At 34.1% G+C, this 21963-nt stretch overlaps 1 pseudogene; it reads left to right on the plus strand.

Moving 5' to 3' along the window:
* The first annotated feature begins 1327 nt into the window (after positions 1–1327).
* LOC143057186 (uncharacterized) lies at positions 1328–2541 on the plus strand (annotated as a pseudogene).
* Positions 2542–21963: the final 19422 nt, after the last annotated feature.

Below are 21963 nucleotides of genomic sequence, written 5' to 3' on the forward strand. Positions count from 1 at the left end.
GATATTTTAAAATTTCAGTTTCTGTTTTACATTTTACTAAAAGATTATTTTTAAATCTCATATGGGTATTTTTAAAATTCAGTAATTATATATAATTCTTTAAATTTGCATTTGCATTTTATAATAGTATTAATTTTTATCATGTTTTTTCATTTGCAGGGACTGTACAGTTTCATTTTCCATCAGTGTGCATTTAATTTGCAATGTGTATTATGTATTATTATCTAATAAATACAATTTGAAAATAATATTTTTCATACTCTTCACTCGTTCTACACGAAATCCACATATTATCGATAATTTCCGTTTATATTTCACGTTTCATTCCCGATCCGATATTTTATTATAAAAACGGATGTTGGTACGCGTAGCCTACGAACGGATGCGGGTACGCGCAGACACTGCCATGTTTTAAACTTGATTATAAACCATCAATTTTGCATACCATTATTTTTTTGCTCTTTGTCCATTTCAGATAGATTCTCAAACTATCATTCACATGTCAGAAGAGGAATTGACAAAGTTTGTGCCCCTGTATGGGGATCGCAAAGTAATAATAGCTTTTAGCAGGGACAGAAAAAACACGTCTTGTGAAAAGAAAAAGAAGACAAAGACGTCGTTAATGAAAAAACTTCGGGCAAAAGTGAATGCACTAAAGGGAGGGGCCTCTTATAGTAGTGGAGATGAGGATGAGGATGAAAAAGATGTACGTAGTTCATCTTTAAGTAAGAAACTGAAAGGCAACAAAAACGCAGAGAAAAAGAAACGTCTGGTGGATTTAAGCTGTTTCCATCATGACGGTGAAGCCTATCATCAAATACGTGGAAACAAGGGTGGTGGACCTAAATCATTTGAAATGGAAAAATCTGATACGATGGGGCAAGTGTTAGAGCTGGCCAAACAGCTGTATTTCCCAAATGGACATATTAACACAATTCGAGGTAAAATCACAGAATTTGAGATAAAACTAACTGACACATATTTTCAAAAGATAGATTTACAGTCCACCGTGGAGTCATGTTTCAATCGTTTAAAGATGAGACAATTCTGCACAGAAGACGCTACTAGTACAATTGAGAGTGACGAGTTGCCACCTTTATCACTTCCAAAGAATAGGAATGCAACAGCATCTGCTCAGAGTGAAGTTATTGAAGTAATGGAAATTATTGACTTGCCTCTAACCTGTTTTAGCAAACCTGAAAAATCAAATGACATTTTTGTCACTAATGATTTTTTTAATGCAGAACTTCCAGATATCCGACCAAACTTTGATATTTCTGATTTTTCCTTCGACGGTGATATAGTATTTGGCTCTAATGTACGGGCAAGCAATGTAAGCTTAGACTCGACATTACCATTAGAGAGTGGAAGTGGTGATATTTTGGACAGACCATTAGAATTTGGAGATGTTGGTACAGTGGAGAGAGAAATTATTCGTATACATAGGGCTTCAGCTTTAATGGATATGATAATTCATTTTAAAGATCCAAACATCATGACTGTAGACATTGATGCCATCATGGTATTAGACAATGGGAAGGAAGAAGCCGGAGAAGGAGATGGTGTTTTCAGAGATTGTATAACCCAGTTTTTGGGATGAATTCTATGAACAATGCACAGAGGGTCGTATTTTCAAGGTACCTGTACTTATGCATGATTTCCAAAAGGAGGAATGGAAAGCTGTTAGTAGAATAATACGAAAGGGGTTTGAAGTAAGTGGTAACTGGCCCATTTCAATTATGCCTGCTATATTCGAAGAGTGCATTCATGGAAGCATTGAATCAAGTCTGATTGAATTGTTTTCAGATTACTTACCTGAAATGGAAAGTCAGATTGTTAAAAAAGCTATTTCCAATTTCAATGATGTGGATCAAGATGACTTCCTTGAATTCCTTGATAGTCATTCTTGTAGAAAATTGGTGAATTCTGAAAATGTCCTGCCAATTATTGGAGAGTTGGTACATAAAGAGTTGATTCAACAACCACGATACGTGATTGAATGTTTCCGTTCAGAATTACGACAGTTGCAAGTCACTCCAGGCAAACTAAAACAAATTTATCAAGAAATGAAACCAACACCCAAGGAAATTTTGAAATCCTTGATTGTACCGGAAAACATGAAAGAAGCGGAAAGGCTATGTACAGGCTTTTTAAAAAGATATATCAAAGATCTAGATGGAGAAAAACAAAAGGCTTTCTTGAGGTTCTGCACAGGTTCAGATGTCCTGCTGGGAATGAAAATAACGATTGAGTTTTTTTAATCTAAAGGGTTCACAAGGTCACCAATAGCTCATACATGTGGGCGAGTATTACAAATTCCATCAACTTATGACACATATCCTTCTTTTAGGTCCGAGTTCAATTATCTGTTGAACAGTAAGGTTTGGGTAATGGACATAGTTTAGAGTTCATATAGTGTAATAGTGCTGGCATTCCAGGATGTTCCGATGAAAATGGACATTAACTCAATTTATAAGTACAGTTCTAAATGATTCAAGTATTCTTTATTTAATAATTTATGTTTAAAGGAGGTTCGTGTAATGATTTTATGTTCAGCAAAGGGAGCTTTTTTCAAGTTATTCATTTTTTAAGTGTTCACAGTGTTGAACAGATAAGCATTTCAGATTTATGTGAACAATTTGTTCTGTGTTTGTTTATGTCCATTACCCAAACCTTACTGTTCAACAGTTTTGAGAGAAACACTAGCTGCATTAAATTTTTGCCATAAAGGCAAGCCACTTGATAGTATTGTATTATTGTCAATATTGTTATGTTAAAATGATTTCAGTCAAATAGCAGTAGGTATTACTTTTTATTTACCTTGTCATTAACTATGTTGTTGCTTTATTTCAATTACAAGTTTCAGTGAATCTATTTCATTTAATTGTTAATTCCTCTCGCCATTAACGATTTTGTCCTCACTTTCTTTGGTCTTTGTTTCCCATTATTTTGATTCATGCGTAATCATAAACATTTTTGAAGATCTTTTCTTACGCTTTAAGATTGATTTGGATCAAACTTGTAAATAATTATCCTCAGTTTATAATAGAAGAAAAGTATAATATACATAGTTATATCACAATATTGTATTGTTATCAGGCAAAAAAAAAGATAAATTTTCATCGATAAAATGGTTTCCTTCTTATGCCTTTTCAGACCTGATTGGCGACCATTACTGAAATAAAATGTTCATCAGAATACACCATGTATCGTGAAAATTGATAGGAGCTATTTAATTCATGTCTTCGATTGAAATTTTGCTTAGATCAAATGATTTAAAAGATGTAATTCGATAGTGGGCATGCATGACTTTGATTCTTTATTGAAAAACATAGAAGACTAAAGGTAGTGTTCATTTTGGAACCAGCATTTAAGAGCTTCCAAATGAGATAAAAATAAATCTCTCCTTAATTAAGAAGAATTCCTAGCGTAAAGCTTCCTAGCGTAAAGCTTCCTAGCTTAAAGCGTAGTGATACACCTGTATCATTGAAGTTGCAAAACCTGTATCAATGAAGTTGCAAAGTTGTGATGCACAATCAACTGGTTACTTCAGAAGATTGGAAGTTATACAAACCCTATCGCTTTTTTTATTTTGGTTTAGACGGAGCTTTTTTATGTTGGTTTAGACAGAGATATGTATGGTAGTATAAATATATGTCTCTTGTTTAGGGACCTGTACGAAGGGGGACCTTCTTCTGTCATATATTTCCTCCTCCTTTCCAATACTTGACCCTTTTATAATTAAAATGTCTTGTTAGAGGCAACCTAAATTCGACCCATTTCTTCTTTTTATTTTAAGCTTATTTGCGTAGTGCTGTCCTTTGTTTGGTGGCTTGTTTTATTGTTACCAGCTGTGTTTTTGTCCCCCGGTTTACTTTTGAGACTGGTTTTCGCGTACTTCTTTACAATATCTGTTACAAAAAAATCTTCGGCATTGAGCCTTTCGATTTATCAGACAACAACGATTTATCAGACAACAAAGACGCATTGCTTCATTTTCAGAAACGACAACGACATCAACTACAGCTACCAAACCACTCAACGTTCCCTCTTACACGGAACGAACACGCGAATGGAATGAAATGAGAACGAACGAGTTAAATCAGTCAGAATCGTGTATCTCCACTCATTTCGTTTATTAAAGTAAACTCGTGTTTTTCCGCTCAAAGTCGTGTGTGAACGAAACGATACGATCAATATATTCCGTGTAAACAAACATTGTTTCGTTCAGAAACGATACTATTTCACCTGATTGGTTGTTTGGCGATTATGCTAGTTTTCAAATTTCCAAATGAAACGAATAAATATACCAAAGTTAATCGGTATAGTGTACTACTCATTGTTTATTTATGAATAGAATTCATTACATTACTTCGATATTGCATTTAAAATAAAAATGATAGCTCTGAAATGAATAGATAAATAGTAAAATAAAAAAATAAAAAAATTATGAAAGGCAAACAAGATCAATTTAAATATCAAAATACCTTCTCTTCTTAAAAAAATAGGATGGAAACATTCTTTATTTTATTATTCATATTTATTATTAAAGTTGTCATTTTTTTTTACTTATTTTCATATAAGTTAGTGAGATGTACATCGTAAAAGACGTGAAAATTTAAGGAGTATCTCAGAAACATAATTTAGTGGCAGTCGCTATCCCTGGTTAAAATAAATAGAATATATTATATTATGCTTTCAAAACATGTGTGTGTGTCAATCTTTTTCGTTATCCACTTCGAACTATTTGCATAGTTTTCTTTATTAAAGAAATGAACGACCCTATTCGTGTTTGTAAATTATTTTAAAACTAACGTCCATTAAGTTTTTCGAAGAAATAGATAAAAAATATTCTTATTTCGTTTCACGGAGGGAAACCAATTTATTCGATGACTTTAGTGTAATCATTTCCCGTCTTTTACATTAGCGTATGATCCGTATATTTAACCTTTTTCAAAATAACCTAGTACTTCCAAAGTCAGTCAATTTATCTGTAAGTGCACGCATAGTCCGCTATCATATGCATGTACAGTGTATTTGTTTTTATTTTTTATTCAAGTGCAAACACTAGCTAGTAATGATTGGTTGTTCGTTTCTTGAAGTCCATGCCAGTGGCACATATATCATGAATGTTCAGGACGAATTACGCTCACAAATATACTTACATAATGTAGCAAGAATATTCAGTGAAGAAAATGATCATTTATTATATTGTGTTTTCTGTTTACCTAAATAACTCAACACAATTAAACTGTTGATTTAATTAGAAAATATATCTAACGTACATAAAAAAAGACGTTTATAAAATACAGAAAATTAACTAGAAATAAGAGAAGGGAATCATTCTAAAAGTTATTGAAAAAGAAATAAAACTGCCTTGAAAATCTAAATATATATAGATATAATTATATATGTAAATATTGGAAATGTCTTGAAAAGTAGAAGAAAGACCAAATATTAAAAACAATATCTTGTTAAGAAATATTTAAAACATATTTGTTTTTATGTTAAATGTGAGTAAGTGACCATTGGCTTGGAAATAGAAATATGTTAAAATAAACTTTTTGAACTTTTACATTTATAATATCACTCTTTATTTTTGCCTTTTTTTGGGTTCTTCGAAGATTGCAAATACAAAGCTTTGATCGGAATCTCGCTAATTGATAACAGTTTCCAGAATAACTTCATACATGTAACACCTTTTTATAACTCGTCCATATAATTTACATGTTGATTTTTAGCATCCGTCTATCACACCTTCACTCTTTGAAGTTTCACATCTGGGTTGAAAAATAACAAGTCGTTATCTATTTCACAATCGGGAACTTTTCTGTTGTTTGAACAGTCAAAATAAAATCGTGATAATGTAACAGTTTAATCACGTTTATCATCGATGATTTACGATTTTATTTAGTAATAAATCAGAAAATTGCTAATTGTTGTACACTTGTTTCAGATAGATTTAATCGTTGGCAAAATTGTTATAACAAATTTATTAATTGCCTAAATTTTAATATGTTTATTTATAATTTTCGGATTAAGCTTGATGTCCAAGGTCACTGAACTAGAACATATTTTTGTTTAGAGCCAAACTTAAGCACGTCTCCGGGTGAGGGATTTTCTCTATGTGCTGAAGACCCATTGGTGGCTTTCGGCTGTTTTCGACTCTTTAGTCGGGTTGTTGTCTCTTTGACACATTCCTCATTTCCATTCTCAATTTTACGTCATGTTTAGTTGGAAATCCAGGATAATTCAAGGATAGTCTTATTAAATACAAGTATCTCTGATGAAATTAGGAAATATTCATGGGCGGATCCAGCATTTTTTTTAAAAAGTGGGTTCCAACTCAGGATAAATTGAAGTTCCAATCATATTTCCACATTCAAAGGCATTGATCGTAAAAAAAAAGTTGGTCCTAACCCCGTAACCCCTACTGAATAAAAATTGAACGACACCGTTATACTTACGACACACAGGTACTTATTCAAAATTGATAATAAAACATATAACTTCGAAAAAATACTTATAATAGCAACAAATTAGCATATATTCTTTTTATTTTATAATGTATGATAGCTTTGTGAATTGATTTTTAGCTTATTTTGTTACGTTTTCTTAACGTACAGTGGCAAGTATTTCACTTATATTCCGGACGAAAAAGTAGTTATAACGAAAAAATACAATACTAAAATGTGTTCATCAAAATAGAATAAGAATTTTGACAGCTACTGAACAATAAAGAAATATTTTGAGGGCATACATTTTGAGAGAATAATATTCGCCTACGATAAAAAAAAATATCCTTTACTGTAACGTAGTATATACAGAAGGACAAAATACATTGAAAGATGGTACACTCCTACATCCTTATATTTTGCATTACTATACAATGTTGTAACTTTTAAAGGATTAAATTAAAAGAAGGAGGTATCTTTTTTTTATTATTTTTTTTTTTTTTTGGCATACACAAATATTGCAGTGTGTTTCGTTTTGCTCCCCTCGGTGAAATTATAATATTTGCACGCCCTCACCTAGATCTAGATCTGAAATTAGTTGTTATGTTAAAATAAACAATAATTTACCTTAAGCGATGTATAATGGTTGACCATTCGAGATTCTTTTTTTTTCAACCCGTCTTTAGCTGAATTTGTGATTTTAATATTACTATGCGGGACGCAAGGGATTTCAAATCGAAAATAAATGCAAACAAATGTGAAGTTTTGTGTCTTTCAAAACACGAACAAAATACAGAATTAAACGCAGGATAAAGACAATAACTGTTTAGTGTCATTAAATGTTAAGCTGTATTTGTACTCGGCTCGAAACAGAAGTATTAGCTCGCTAAAGCTCGCATTACACCGGTGTCTTAGCCTCGTACACATACAGCTGATATTTAAAGACACTAAACAGTTATTGTCTATATGTTTCCTATGTTTTAAGAATTTATGCATACGGGTTAATAATTTTATTCTCCTAAAAAACATTTTTGTAAAAAAAAATTCTTACCATCTATGGTTTCAGCATTAATATCAATATTATCAGCTCCCTCCTGAATGATATGACCACCTTCTTCAAAAGAAGCAATCCCATTAGGTAAATATGATGTGTCTTGGATTCTGCCTATTTCAAAATTTGCTAGACTAGTCAGATATCTTCGTACTTCTGAGTATGATGAACAAAAGCCATGTGAATTTAGATTTTCAATCAGGTTTTTGGAACCAAACTCATGGTGGAGTTGTAATGCCAAACCAAGATGAAATGGGGTAAAAATGCCTTTATTCAATGAAACAATACATTCGGCTATTGCAAGGACTTTACGCATCTCATCGACAGGAAGGTCAGAAACATTACCCTCTCTATTGTATGACTTATCATCAATAATCCACAACAAAAACTTTGTTAATAAGTAAGGAGTGTGCTGTGTAGAATAAGACAACGATATTTCAGATGGTGTTGGGTAAGTCTCATTTGATATATCTAAGGACTGCAATTGTCTACGGATTATTGAAGCGGCTGCATGTAAAGTCTGGTCTTCATTTATAGGTCCTATTTCAACTTCAGCTTCAATTTCCGAAAGTTTTAACTCACATTTCAAATGGCTAGCTGCTTGAACGGCTTCGGCAATTGATATAGAACTGCTGAATACTATATTGGATCTTCCCTGCCCTTTCTGTGTCTGAATGACGATAGAATTTCCATAATGCTTTTCTAGCCTTCGTTGAAGTTTGGCTGAAGTATATTTCGTTTTTAATTCGGGAGGTAAGAAGAAACAGTATTTTTCTAAAAGAAAAGACATTAGGTATGCCTTTTTGTGAATAAGCAAGTCTTCATTTATGTGACCAACGAAGGATTGAAAAGCCTTGTCATGAACAGAAATGTCCACCTCATCATTAAATTGTTCTTTCTTTGGAATGCTAAGTAAATAATTAGCAATGCAAGCTCTGTGGTAAAGAGCTTTAGATTTAAATTCTTCCGAAAAAAGAAGTGACTTCAACTCTAAATCACGTTTATGGTCTGCTAATTCACTTATTTTTTGTAGTCTTTCATCACTTTCTAAGTGACGTAGGTTTTTGTCGCGCTTATACGACTTGTGCTTACAGAAAATGCAAGTAGTCCAATCAAACGGCGTGAACATTGATCTGGTCTGAACAGGATGGGAACAACATGGTTGATTCGCATTGGAAGTGTCTTTAAGATTGTTAACATCAGGCATTACAAACTTTTCTAAATTGACTCTACTAGTGTAGGATTTGTAACAAGATTTGTGATAACACAATCTTTCAATGTCTACATCTGCAAGTGAACTATATTCATCATGAAGTCGACGAAACACGTCATCTTTTCTTGTATTCACAGCATCTAAAAGTGTTTGCTGTCCTTTCGTAGATAAAGAGGACAGTTTTTCCACTGTTGAAACTTGACATATAATGCAAAGATTCCACTGGTTTGACATACGGCGAATTTTAGCTTGCGAAGCCGTAAGCTTCAATGGGCTACTAAAAGTAGACATTTTCCGGATAAACAACTTATCCGCACCAATTCAACTTTTAAATTATAAAAGACCTATTAATTTGTCAAAGTAAAAACACATTTTAATAACTATTTGACTCAAAATTAATCAGTAACAATTAAACACTAACAATGTTTAATAACCCTATAATACAAAAATATTAATAAAACGACTTTGAAAAGGAACAACTACGAAAAATACTATGACAAAATGTTGATGTGATTCATCCAGGTAAATCAATCAAAAGTAATAATACTGCGTATCGGTAAGGAATTAAAAAATCCGGAAATTCAATGAATTTCATAGCAATGTTTATAAATTGCTAAAAATATAGTTATACTCATCCGAATGAGCTGAAGTTGGTCTCATAAGTTTAGAAAATGAAGTTTTATTACTTTTCACATAAAAAACTTTGTAATATATCGATAAATTATGAATTACAAGTTTTGTAACCTCTCCGTTCAAATAAAAAAAAGAGTATGCATTTTTCAAAGGGGATAAAAAAGTTAAAAATAAGGTTCAATAGAACAAATTTTCATTTTATAATATACATGTGTAGTTACTCTCTTAATAAAATCTAAAATTAAGAGTTTGTGGATTATAATAATGAAATCATGTTAAAAAATGTTTTTGGAATGCATTTCAAGTAAAAATCGAAAATTCATTTTCTTTTCACTCTCAAAAAAAATTGCACCGTACGAAATATCTACGACCGGGCAAAAAAGTTAGATTAATGTATTGGCTTTGCAAAAATATAATTTTCAGCCTGCAGGTATGCCGGTCCATTAAACTCGTAAAATAAGCACCTTTTTCGTGATTTGTCACTCCACTACGCGGTTCATGTGCTTTTTCGAGTTTTTAGCATTGCATGTACTGATTGTGTGTCGTAGATAATTTTTTCGTCATAGTAATCACAATCTGAAAGAGGAAAAAAGGAATATTGCAGCTAGACAAAGTCTTTCAATTTTATTTATTCATTCATTGTCTGCACTGTAATGAAAGATTCGAATTACCTCTATTTTCACTACTGTCCCGGAATATTGTGCGAGTTAAAACAACACAAAAAAAAAACGCCAGTTTAATAATAACTGGAGGCTCAAAATAGCCTGTGTTGCTCATCTTGGTCTATATCATATTAGACAAAGACTCACTTCAACATTGTAGACGAGAAAAGTATTAATGACAAAAACAGATATGTTTTTTTTTTATCTTATATTGGCGGTCATTTAAGTCTGTTCAGTTTCTCTCATTTATATCTTATTTAGGACTAAATGCTTAAGTTTCAGAGATATAAATCAAACACTGCATCCCCGCTTATTTACTATTTAGCCATTCTGCCATCTTGGTTGATGTTTGGTCATTGGATACATTTTTTTGAACTAGATACCCTAGGGATTGTTTATGCAAAGTTTGTTTTAATTTGGACAAGTAGTTTCAGAGGAGAATTTTTTGACAAAGGATTACCGAAATGTAAGACAAAATGTGGGAAATTAACTGTAAAAGGCAATAACTACTTTTTGTAGACCTTGTTTTGCAGAAAAAGTTTGCTGTCAACAGTTTTTCTTCATACATGGTAATATTCAGGATGATAGCCAAAAACTGCAAAATTTTCTTTCAACTATCAGTTCAAGAGGAAACAACACAACAACGGGTTGTCTAATGCATTGGCAGATAACTTTTGACTGAACGAACATAAGATTTGCTATAAATGCTTTAGTTTCAGAGATTTGTATGCCAAAAACTGCATTTTACCCCGATGTTCTATTTTTAGCGATGACTGCCATCTCGGTGCACAAGCGTGGTCATATGAATCGGAATTAATTTTTTATCTACATACCCTAATAATGATTTAGGCCGAAATTGGTTTTATTTGGCCCAGCAGATTCAGAGTGGAATATCTTTGTAAAAGCTATCAGACGACAACGACGGACGAAGGACGACAATTGATGAGAAAAGTTTAATAAATAATCTCACTTTGCCACTTTTGGCCTGGTGAGCTTAAAAGGAGATATTGGCAATTTGTAAATCTTATATACACAGTTACACATATTTTCTTGGATTGAAAAAAAAAACAAACTATAATCATGATGCATCTCGTTTGAATTGTTTTATCATTTGTAATTTCGGGGCCTTTCATATAGCAGACTATGCTGCACGAATTTTACTCATAGTTGAAAGTCGTATCATGTAAAATTTAAAATTGAGAATGGAAATGGGGAATGTGTCAAAGAGACAACAACCCGACCAAATAAAAAACAACAGCAGAGGGTCACCAACAGGTCTTCAATGTAGCGAGAAATTCCCGCACCCGGAGGCGTCCTTCAGCTGGCCCCTAAACAAATATATACTAGTCCAGTGATAATGAACGCCATACTAATCATGACCTTTATAGATAAAAGAAGATAACATATGATTGCCAATGAGACAACTCTCCATTAAACTCATAATTTTTAAAGATAAACCATTGAAGGTCAAAGTACATATGTACCATTTACTAGTTTTCTGGATCTTGAGTTGATTAAGAGAGCATGAAACTAAAAAGACTCAATGTGTCAGTGGCAGCTCAGGCGCGGATCCAGAGGGGGAGGGGGGTCCGGGGGTTGGAACCCCCTTTTTTGTTGGACGATCAATGCATTTGAATGGGGACATGTAATTGGAACCCCCCCTTTTGTCCTGGGTTAGGACCCCCTCCCCCTTTTTTAAAATTGCTGGATCCGCCCCTGCAACTACATGTATTTGATACCCTTTGATAATTTGATTCACTTCATGTCAAACCACCTTTTAAAAAGTCACACTTACAATTTTGTAAATATACACGTGGCTTAAGCATAGTTTCATCAAATTTATACCGTTGGTTTTCCCGTTTGAATGGGTTTACACTAGTAATTTTGGAGCCCTTTATAGCTTGTTGTTCGGTGTGAGCCAAGGCTCCGTGTTGAAGGCCGTACATTGACCTATAATGGTTTACTTTTTTTAAATTGTTATTTGGATGGAGAGTTGTCTCATTGGCACTGCACACCACATCTTCCTATATCTAAGAGCTGATCTTGAGAGACTTCCCCCGGAACTACATATTAAATTTCAATCTATATTGTATGGTATACGTTTATATTCTTATGCCATTTATCCTCTTGTAAAGGAATCATTTATTTTGTCTCAAAGCTTAGATTCTGTGCGAATTTATTCTTCAGTTGGTTCTCATATGTAAAACATGTATCAGAAGAAACTGGTATGGATTTAGACACTTTCAAGAAATATTCCTCTCATAAGATAACTAAAACTATTAGAGAACAAATAAAATTAAAATTGAAGGATTTTTAAGAAAAGATTGTGAACGATAAGATATGAAGGATAACAGCAAACTCACTATTTATAATCTTGTAAGACTAAATAATACAAATGTAAAATATTTAACTTACTCACAATTTTAATTTAGAAAACTAATAACAAAACTAGAATAAGAGATCATAATTTATTAATAGAAAAAGGAAGATATCTTAGAATGCCAATATATATAGAAGAAAGATTAAGCAAAAACTGCAACCAATTTGAAGATGAAATTCATTTCTTTTCTATTTTGTAATAGTAACAGTAATAATAGAAAAAGTGTCTTTTTATTTAATACCCAATCCAAGATCACACATTCAGGTAAATATAACAGGTGTTTTCGTCTTTCCTGTTATTTTTTGATTTCGGAGATAAAGCCACTGGCTAAAGTCAAAACAGCTATAAGTTAAGCTTTACGATGTTTTATATTATATAACTTCCTCTATAGTGCAAAAGAATTACAATGAAAGTTCAATGGTAATGTTCCAAAAAGACAGAATAGATAGTTATTTCAAGTAAATGGTCAATACTAAATATACAATGTATACATGTATCAATGTAAATGCACGGCATCTCTTCAGCTTGCCCGCTGTTATCTTATGAACAAGTCACACTAGACCACGATCGCACCCCGCTCAGCGCGATATAAAAAGTATTCAGATCGTGTTGAGGTCGCGGTATGGGCGGCATGAAAATGTAAATTTTGGATGTGCTCACGATGCTACTACGACCTCATTACTTTTCTAAAACGATTTCGGCAAGAGTATACCCCGTTTTCACCACGTTTTATATTATATAACTTCCTCAATAGTGCAAAAGAATTACAAAGACAAATGAATGGTAAGACAGAATAGATAGTTATTTCAGTAAATGGTCAATACTAAATATACAATGTATAATACATGTATCAATGTAAATGCACGGCATCTCTTCAGCTTGCCCGCTGTTATCTAAAGCCCCAGTCCCACTTGACCACGATCGCACCACGCTCACCGCGATCTGAAATAAATTTAGATCGTTGTGAGGTCGCGGTATGAGCGGCATGAAAATGTTAATTTTCGTTGCTTTCACGATACAGCTACTACGCTTCTACAACGATTAAACCACGTTCTCACCGCGCTTATTCTGCGACCTCACTACGCTTATAAAGATCTTTCTACGCTCTTCACGTTCTCACTACGACCATACCACGAGTTATCCGATCTTACTGCGATTATAGCACGTTCTTACCACGATTATACTACGTTCATACCGCGATCGTACTACGTTCTCAGCAATACCGTCAATATCGTGTTTCATATCAATATAGCTCTATTCCTTCTGTTTCTGATTAAAACGGAGATTTCTCGGAAACAATACAGTCATGCCACCAAAATCTACTAGAACACGTGGGCGTGGTGGTAGGGGTTGATGTAGAGGCAGAGGGAGCAAAGTATGAACGCCATACTAAACTCCAAATAGTACACAAGAAACTAAAATTAAAAATAGTACAAGAGTAACAAAGGCCAGAGGCTCCTGACTTGGGACAGGCGCAAAAATAGTGGGGTTAAACATGTTTGTGAGATCTCAACCCTCCCCCTATACCTCTAGCCAATGAAGAAAAGTAAACGCATAAAATACGCACATTAAAATTCAGTTCAAGATAAGTCCGAGTCTGATGTCAGAAGATGTGACTGAAAAAAATAAACAAAACGACAATAATACATAAATAACAACAGACTACTAGCAGTTAACTGTCATGCCAGCTCCAGACTTCAATTAAACTGATACTATACACATAAGTAGTATAATACTTGTCATCAAGAGATGGCGGAACGACCAATCAAACCTAGATTACAACCTATTGCTAGTCCATAAAGCTCAAATGACGATATTTTAGTGAACGATAGCAGAGATGACACATATATGTCAATATATATAGGAAGATGTGGTATGAGTGCCAATGAGACAACTCTCCATCAACGTAAAAATCTATAAACGTAAACCATTATAGGCGAAGGTACGGCCTTCAATACGGAGCCTTGGCTCACAACGAACAGCATGCTATAAAGGGCCCCAAAAATTACTAATGTTAAACCATTTAAACGGGGAAAACCAACGGTCTAATCTATATAAAAGCGAGAAGCATGCATGGTTGAGCCGTTAGAGCAAATGGATAAATATATTCAGACAAACAAAATCTAGGGAGTTTTTTTTATATATTTTATGTGAAAATGACAATAAAAATGATGGTCGTAGTGTGAACGTAGTAAGGTCGTAGGAAGAGCGTGATGAGGACGGCAAGGGCCTGCTAGAATCGTACTAAAGTCGTGAACAGCGTGGTAAAGTCGTAATGGAAGCGTAGTTGGGTCGCGGTGAGAACGTGATGGTCGTAGTAAGGTCGTGATAACGTCGCTGTGAGATCGTAGCGCAATCTCTCCGAATAGAATCACGCTTTCGCTACGCTCTCGCTACGATTGTACAGCGACCTTTGCGATCTTACTACGATCTTAGTGCGATCTCACTACGCTTCTACTACGACCTTATTTCGCCACGACCGCACCACGATTGTTTTGAACATGTTCAAAGTTGGCCACTGATACGAATCCTGATCCAGATGAGATGTCGGATTAACATTAGGTCCAAATTATATACTGACGAACAAAACCTGGAGAGCTTTTACATGCTTTATTTGACAATGAGAATGAGCCCGAGCATGGCTATAAGTAAAAATGGTCGTAAAAATGGTCTTAGTATAAACGTAGTAAGGTCGTAAGACGTGCGTGATTAGGACGGCATGAGCGTGCTAGAATCGTTCTATGATCTTTAAAACGGGGTTTACACAGTGCCGATTATTGCTCCCGTTTGAGATCAGACTGCGCTAAGACTCGAAAAGTTAAAAAGTCGGATTACTATCCTCAATGATATGGAATGTCCTGTTATTGCCTGAACGCTGTAGTATACGTTCGTAACACTCAGACTCCTACGGATCGGAGAGTTTGGACAAGCACCCCGACAGTTAGGTGCGTCCCTTAACATTCGGGAAGTCTCATTCAATTTCGTCTAGTCGAATTACAATCGTTATTATGTCGTGACAAATTCTCTAGTATCGCGATGATCAAAATCGTAACAATGATCTGGGACTAAGAATTTCATTATCCCAGGAATTGATCACCTTAGCCGTATTTGGCACAACTTTTTGGAATTGTTGGTCCTCAATGCTCTTCTTCTTTGTACTTGTTTGGCTTTATAACTATTTGGAACTGAACGTCACTGATCAGTCTTATGTAGACGAAACGCGCGTCTGCCTTAAAAAACTATAATCCTGGTGTCTTTGATAACTATTTTCTGGACAGTGTCATGTGGAACGGGCATGATCTAGAAAGATTTACCATTGCTGTTTTTTTTTTTGCCGATTGAGTCCAGATTGCATCCCGAATGCGAACAGTCCAAGATACGACTGAGTCCAGCATGCCGTCTTATGAAGGAAATTGATATATGAGATTTGAAAATTAACAAAACTTTGTACTACAATGACGCACTGGGTCAGTTTATTAAGCGTGCTAGTTCACAAGGCAAATATAAAAAAAAGAAGAAATGGTATGATTGCCAATGCATCAACTCTTCACAAACGACCAAAATGGCACAGAAATTAACAACTATAGGTCAACATACCGCAAAGTCAGCTATAAAAGACCCCAAAATGATAATGTAAAACAATTTAAACGAGAAAAATAACGGCCTAATTTATGTACCAAAAAATGAACGAAAAACAAATATGTAACAGAAACAAACGACAGCCACTGAATTACAGGCTCCTGATTTGGGAGAGACACATACATACTGAATGTGGCGGGGTCAAACATGTTTGCGTGATCGCAACCCAATCCCATACATGAGACAGTGGTGTAATAGTACAACATAAGAACGATCTATAAAAATCAGTTGAAAGTCTTAACTCGACAGATGATTAAAGATACAAATACTACATGAAAATACACGTGGACGTGTCCGGGTACTTGTACATCCAAAAAAAACCAAATAGACACTAAGTACAAATATGAGAGTACTCGCAGTAAGCCTAATAAACTCATCGTAGATACAAGGATTTAAATTTTGTATTTGAGCCAGACGCGCGTTTCGTCTACAAAAGCTTCATCAGTGACGATCGAATAAAGTTCGAAATTGAAGAGTTTCTACTCGAATACATTATTCTGACTCCTGGCAGACAAGATTTTCTTTTACACCCGTCAAGCGGAAAAGCAGCAAATACTGATTTTCAATTTATATGTTTGATCAGGCACAAGTCTTAAATCCACGATCTTTTTCCCCCCAAAAAATCTATAACTTTCAGAATAAATCTTGGTAGAGCTAAACAATTAATTTTTTTGTGAGAGATGCATTCATCTGTTTACTTTTCTGTTGTTTTTTTTTTGTAGGTGTTTTGTTACTCAGTATTTAATGTTGTTTTGTGTACTCTTTGTCTTTTTGTAGTTTTAATACATTTCAGTGCTAGGGTTTATTTCCGTTGTCATGGGCAGCCTCTTCGTGGGTGTGTTACATGCGATACGTTTTTCGTGCAGTTTTGCAACATTCAGACATAATCACGATAGCCGCCTTTCGAACGTGTCTTAAAATATTCTTGTGTTACCTATTCTAAGATCGGTTCCGGACTTCTTTTTACTATGCATATTGCTGTGTGTTTGTTGATTCCACATAGGATAGATGTATACATGGGGGGGGGGGGTCAGATTTCACTAAACAAGTTATATATAAATTGAGGTCTAGCAGGACGGCTGCAGTGCAGGCGATTTGGTGTCCCGGCGAGGGAAGAACAAAACATTTGCGAAAGCAAGTTTACATTGTTGGGTTGATGTTTAGACGAGTTGTATATATATATATATTTATACGAGTCTAAATTGAAAACTACGTTCAAACCTATGATTGCGTTGGATAAAAACCGCAATTTTTATACGTGTGCATGTAAACCAAATTTCGTTGTAGAAGGGTCTAAAAACAGCACAAACAACATTTTCCAAAAGACCAAAGTAGTGAAAAAATATATTTAAACAAAACGCATTTGACTAACAGGTCGAACAACTGATGTTCTTTAACCCTGCTGACTGCCATTATATATATACATGCCGCATTTCTAAGTCGGGATTCTCTGGCCTATGTTAGTTTAGTATGGTTTTTTTTTACTACTTATTTTGGTTCCTTTATATTATATGTTTCGGAGATTTTTTTTATTAAATTTCATATTTGCTGAACTTGGATACAAACATACTGTTTAGATGCAAGCAAAACCTCACTTGTGGGATTTCCTCACTGTGTTGAAGACCAATTGATGGCCCTGTGCTGTTTTCTGCTCTTTGGACGGGTTATTGTCTCTTTGACACATTCCCATTTTTCAATCTCAATTTTAAGTTCTAAAGTTTCCAATGAGAATAATGTCATGCTTTATACTATTCTAATATTGATAGACATTATATTTGTCAATATCTAAATGGTCAGAGTCAAAATTATTTCACAACAACTAAAATCATGCGTGATGTTTAAACTCCATACAGTTGCATAAAGGACCTACATGTTGTACTTATGAGTTATCTGTTCTCGTCTTGAACATGTTCGAAATATTTGTGATTGGACGTAAAGAAAATAACAATCAATTACAGCGAATCAGTTAAAAGTATTAATACTGTTTTCGATTTTATCATCTATATTATAAGTGATAAATTTGATAGTAATGGACCTTGGTATTTATGTTGCTCATAATGGGTCTTCTATTGAAATGAAAAGTTATCGTATCTGATTTTAATATTAATAAGTAGGATTTTTTTCGGGCACGGCAGAAATGTTTCAGGTAAATTCATGATTTTTTCAACTGAATATTACACAAACCATATTTACATATTTCCTTCTGTGACAAAATCCTTTTTACGCCCATGAAAAATCCTTTTATTTATGATATATAAGAGTTGTTTTCGTTTACACATACACCATGTTTGATATAGTTACAATATACAGAAGCAACTTTACAACGATTTAAACACAATTATATATGAAAACTACAAATGGACAAAAACAAGAAAAATGCATGTACAGTCAACTCGATGTCCTTAATAAAGAAACGACAAACACGTGCACAAAACACTACAAAATAATTGTCCTACAAGAACTCCTCCAAAAAAATATCCGAAATGAATTAAGTTACCAATGATTCTAACGTCTAATCGAACACTGACACACAAGCAGATTGGTAAATTTTGCACTTGATGTAGCCTTAGACATCACCAAGATAAAAAAAAAAAGTCGTGGAAATATGTGAATGCATACCCATATGGGATTGTCTCAATAAACAACTGTCATAAAAGTGTGTGTGTGTGGGAAGGGGGGGGGGGGGGTAAGCTAGCTATAAAACCATGTTTTAAAACTCTATATTTTCTTTGAAAAAATTCCTGTACCAAAATAGAAAAAAAGGCAGTTGTTTTCCTTTCGTTTTGTTGGTTGATATAGCCAAGCATTTGATTTAGCCTGGAACCCTGGTTCACTGCTCGCCGCAAAGAGGAGGTTTGACCGGGATGACAGGCTAAAATTTGGTTTTGTCAGGTTCTATGGAATTCCCCCTTTTAAAATGTATTTTGGAGTTCAGTATTCTTGTTAATATTTTTAGAATGAAAACAAGAGGATGTGCACGACAGGAGAAAGCATCGTTGGGAGAAAATGCAGACATTTATATATGGGATAAAATTATTCATAAAATTCCTTAAATCTACGTCATTTGTACTCTGTCGGATGGTTATCTTATTGGAAATCACCCGGTATAGTCGTTTAAGTGATTACATTTCACAGATAAATCTTTTCTCGTGGTAACAGTATTCATCCTGTAATTCCAGATCAGAATTAGGATAAACAGCTCCACAGTTTGCCGTCTTATTGGGATATTGAGTATCTTCATTGTTTGGCTGTCCTATCCGCCAATAGAAAAAATTTGATGCTGTTGTCACGGAAACCCATTTCCACTCGTCTTCTGTTGATCCGTCAGATGCTCCTACATACAACTCAAAGTATTGATCTGAAATATTAAAATGTAGACAGTTCTATATAATTTTACCATTTTAATCCCATAAAAAATGTTAAGATCCTCAGAAACAATTACAAAAAACTGCCTATGGAAAAAAAAAACATTTCACACTAGCTACATGTCGATAGTGTTATCAGCATTATTTTAAGACCCCAAAAACATATCAGTATAGGATGGATGTCAGTTTTTTTGCAGATCAATGTTTTTTTTCTTCAACATGGCAGTTGTTTTCCCTTGTTCTGTTGATTGATAACGTTTGATTTTTCCAGTTTGTATGGACTTCTCTTTTTTAGCCCACTTAGACCAAAAGGGTCAAGTAAGCTTTTCTCATCACATGGCGTCCGTCGTCCGTCGTCGTCCGTTAATTTTTGCAAAAATCTTCTTCATTTGTGACATTTTGGAACTTTCCGTTTTGAATTTTCCTCGAAGTTTAGTATTTTTGTGATTTTACTTTTAATATGATTTAGGTCACAAAAATAATCAGCAAGGCTAGATCTGTTATTAAATAAGACAAAGAAACTAAACATGTGCAGACTGAAAAGCAGTAATACATGATCTACAAATAGACACTTTTGTCAGTAAGTCTGTTCTCCTCTACAATGTTGGAGAGTGTCCTTTGTATAATATGCACAAAAACCAAAGTAAGCGATACAGGCTCTTTAGAGCCTCTATTTGAATTTGCCTCGGAGATGAGCATGTTTGTTATCTTTTTTGATTCAGTAGAATGAGGGATAATTAATTAGAAGATTGACATATCAACAAAGCCCCTCTAGTATATTTTTGTACGAGTCACACAGAAGGAAATTTAGTGTCAAAATATTATCTCCCCCGTAAAACACTGAACTCTTGAGCTTATCAATGTTTGTTCCATTTTTATTAAGCAAAGAACGCTATTAAGGTTCATGTACCCCCTTTGGCTACAAAGGCTGTGTGTACACAACAAAATTTGCCTTAAGTGAACAGACAAACCTGTGCATCTGGAAAAATTAATAATTATAAGAATTTTAGAATTTTGAAAGATGCAGATGAGAACTTTCAAAAAATGGTTTACCAGAATGGATCAGAGCTACGACGAGCCATAATAACAATGGGTGTTTAACCGTTTCAGAAGGTCGATATTATAGAATTCTTTCAGGTCTCACAATATATGTGATTTTGCTGAAGCAGGCAATGTTTTTTTTTATATTAAAAAAATACTTATTTTCCATGCCTTTTAATTGACAGCAAAACTGGGAATCTTACATATACCCTTGAGTTATTCACGAAAGATGAAATTTTTGAAAATAAAAAATCCGTCCTTTTCTTTTTTGCGTTAACATACAAAAGGACGACGCAAATGTTCTGTTTTAAACTGTGTGCCAAACTTTATAATAATTATTATAAGTACGATTAAATAATCGGGTCGTATAGATGTTCAGCGGAGCATTGAACAACTTTTTTATCTCCAGTCTCTCTACAATAAAATACGGCCTTCACAATATTGTGACCGGGATACTCAATGAGTGGTGTCAATCACATGTGGATACTTTAAAGTTATATTCCAAAATTCTCAATCACAGTTGTTACAAGTTTTCAGTCATAATCAAAACATTCATTTTTATGCTATAACTGATATTCCACATGGTCAATTGTAAGATCGATATCATTTTTCTCAATTAACAGTACCGTTGTACAAACATAAGAATAAAAGATATCAATTCATTGTTTAAGGAAACGAAAAATCTTACTTTGGGAAGAACCACACTGATTGCAAAAACATATCCAGACCATAATGCATATCAGGTGCCGCTTGCCTTTTGGAGTTCGTGCAATTTTTCAGTTTTTGTTTTTAACCATGATTTGTATCTTCTAAATGAATTTGTGACATTTGAAAATCGATAAATTACTGTTACCTTAAATTAATCCACTAGCAGATGCAATGTAATGAGAGAAAGACATACATATGTTTTTCGTTTTGCAGCTTAATCTGCAATAACACATTTTGAATGTGGTCTGATAAGGGTAATATAAAAGTTTAACTCTTTTGTAATTATTTTGGCTGAATCTAATGAGCATTAGGGTTGTCATAACGTACAGTAGGTTTGTAGTAACTCCTTTGTGCTGTTCAGTTTTTGTTCGGAATCCAGGACCAATAAGTGACCATCTAGGTTTTCACAATATGTTCTTGCTTCATACCAGTTCAGTTTATCAGTACTAGCCATCACACATAACCCGTCATAATAAACGAAGTCCCTGCCATCACATTCTGAGGATAAAAATACAATAGTCATCAGTATTAATCGTCATACATAGCCTATCTTAATAAACCCCTAGTTTTTGGTGGGGTTCGTGTTGTTTATTGTTTATTTTTCTATATTGTGTCATGTGTACTATTGTTTATAAATATAGGAAGATGTGGTGTGAATGCCAATGAGACAACTCTCCATCCAAATAACAATTTGAAAAAGTGAACCATTATAGGTCAATGTACGGCATTCAACACGGAGCCTTGGCTCAGACCGAACAACAAGCTATAAAGGGCCCCCAAACTACTAGTGTAAAACCATTCAAACGGGAAAACCAA

The sequence above is a fragment of the Mytilus galloprovincialis genome, chromosome 13, assembly GCF_965363235.1.
Source record: "Mytilus galloprovincialis chromosome 13, xbMytGall1.hap1.1, whole genome shotgun sequence".
NCBI lineage: Eukaryota > Metazoa > Mollusca > Bivalvia > Mytilida > Mytilidae > Mytilus > Mytilus galloprovincialis.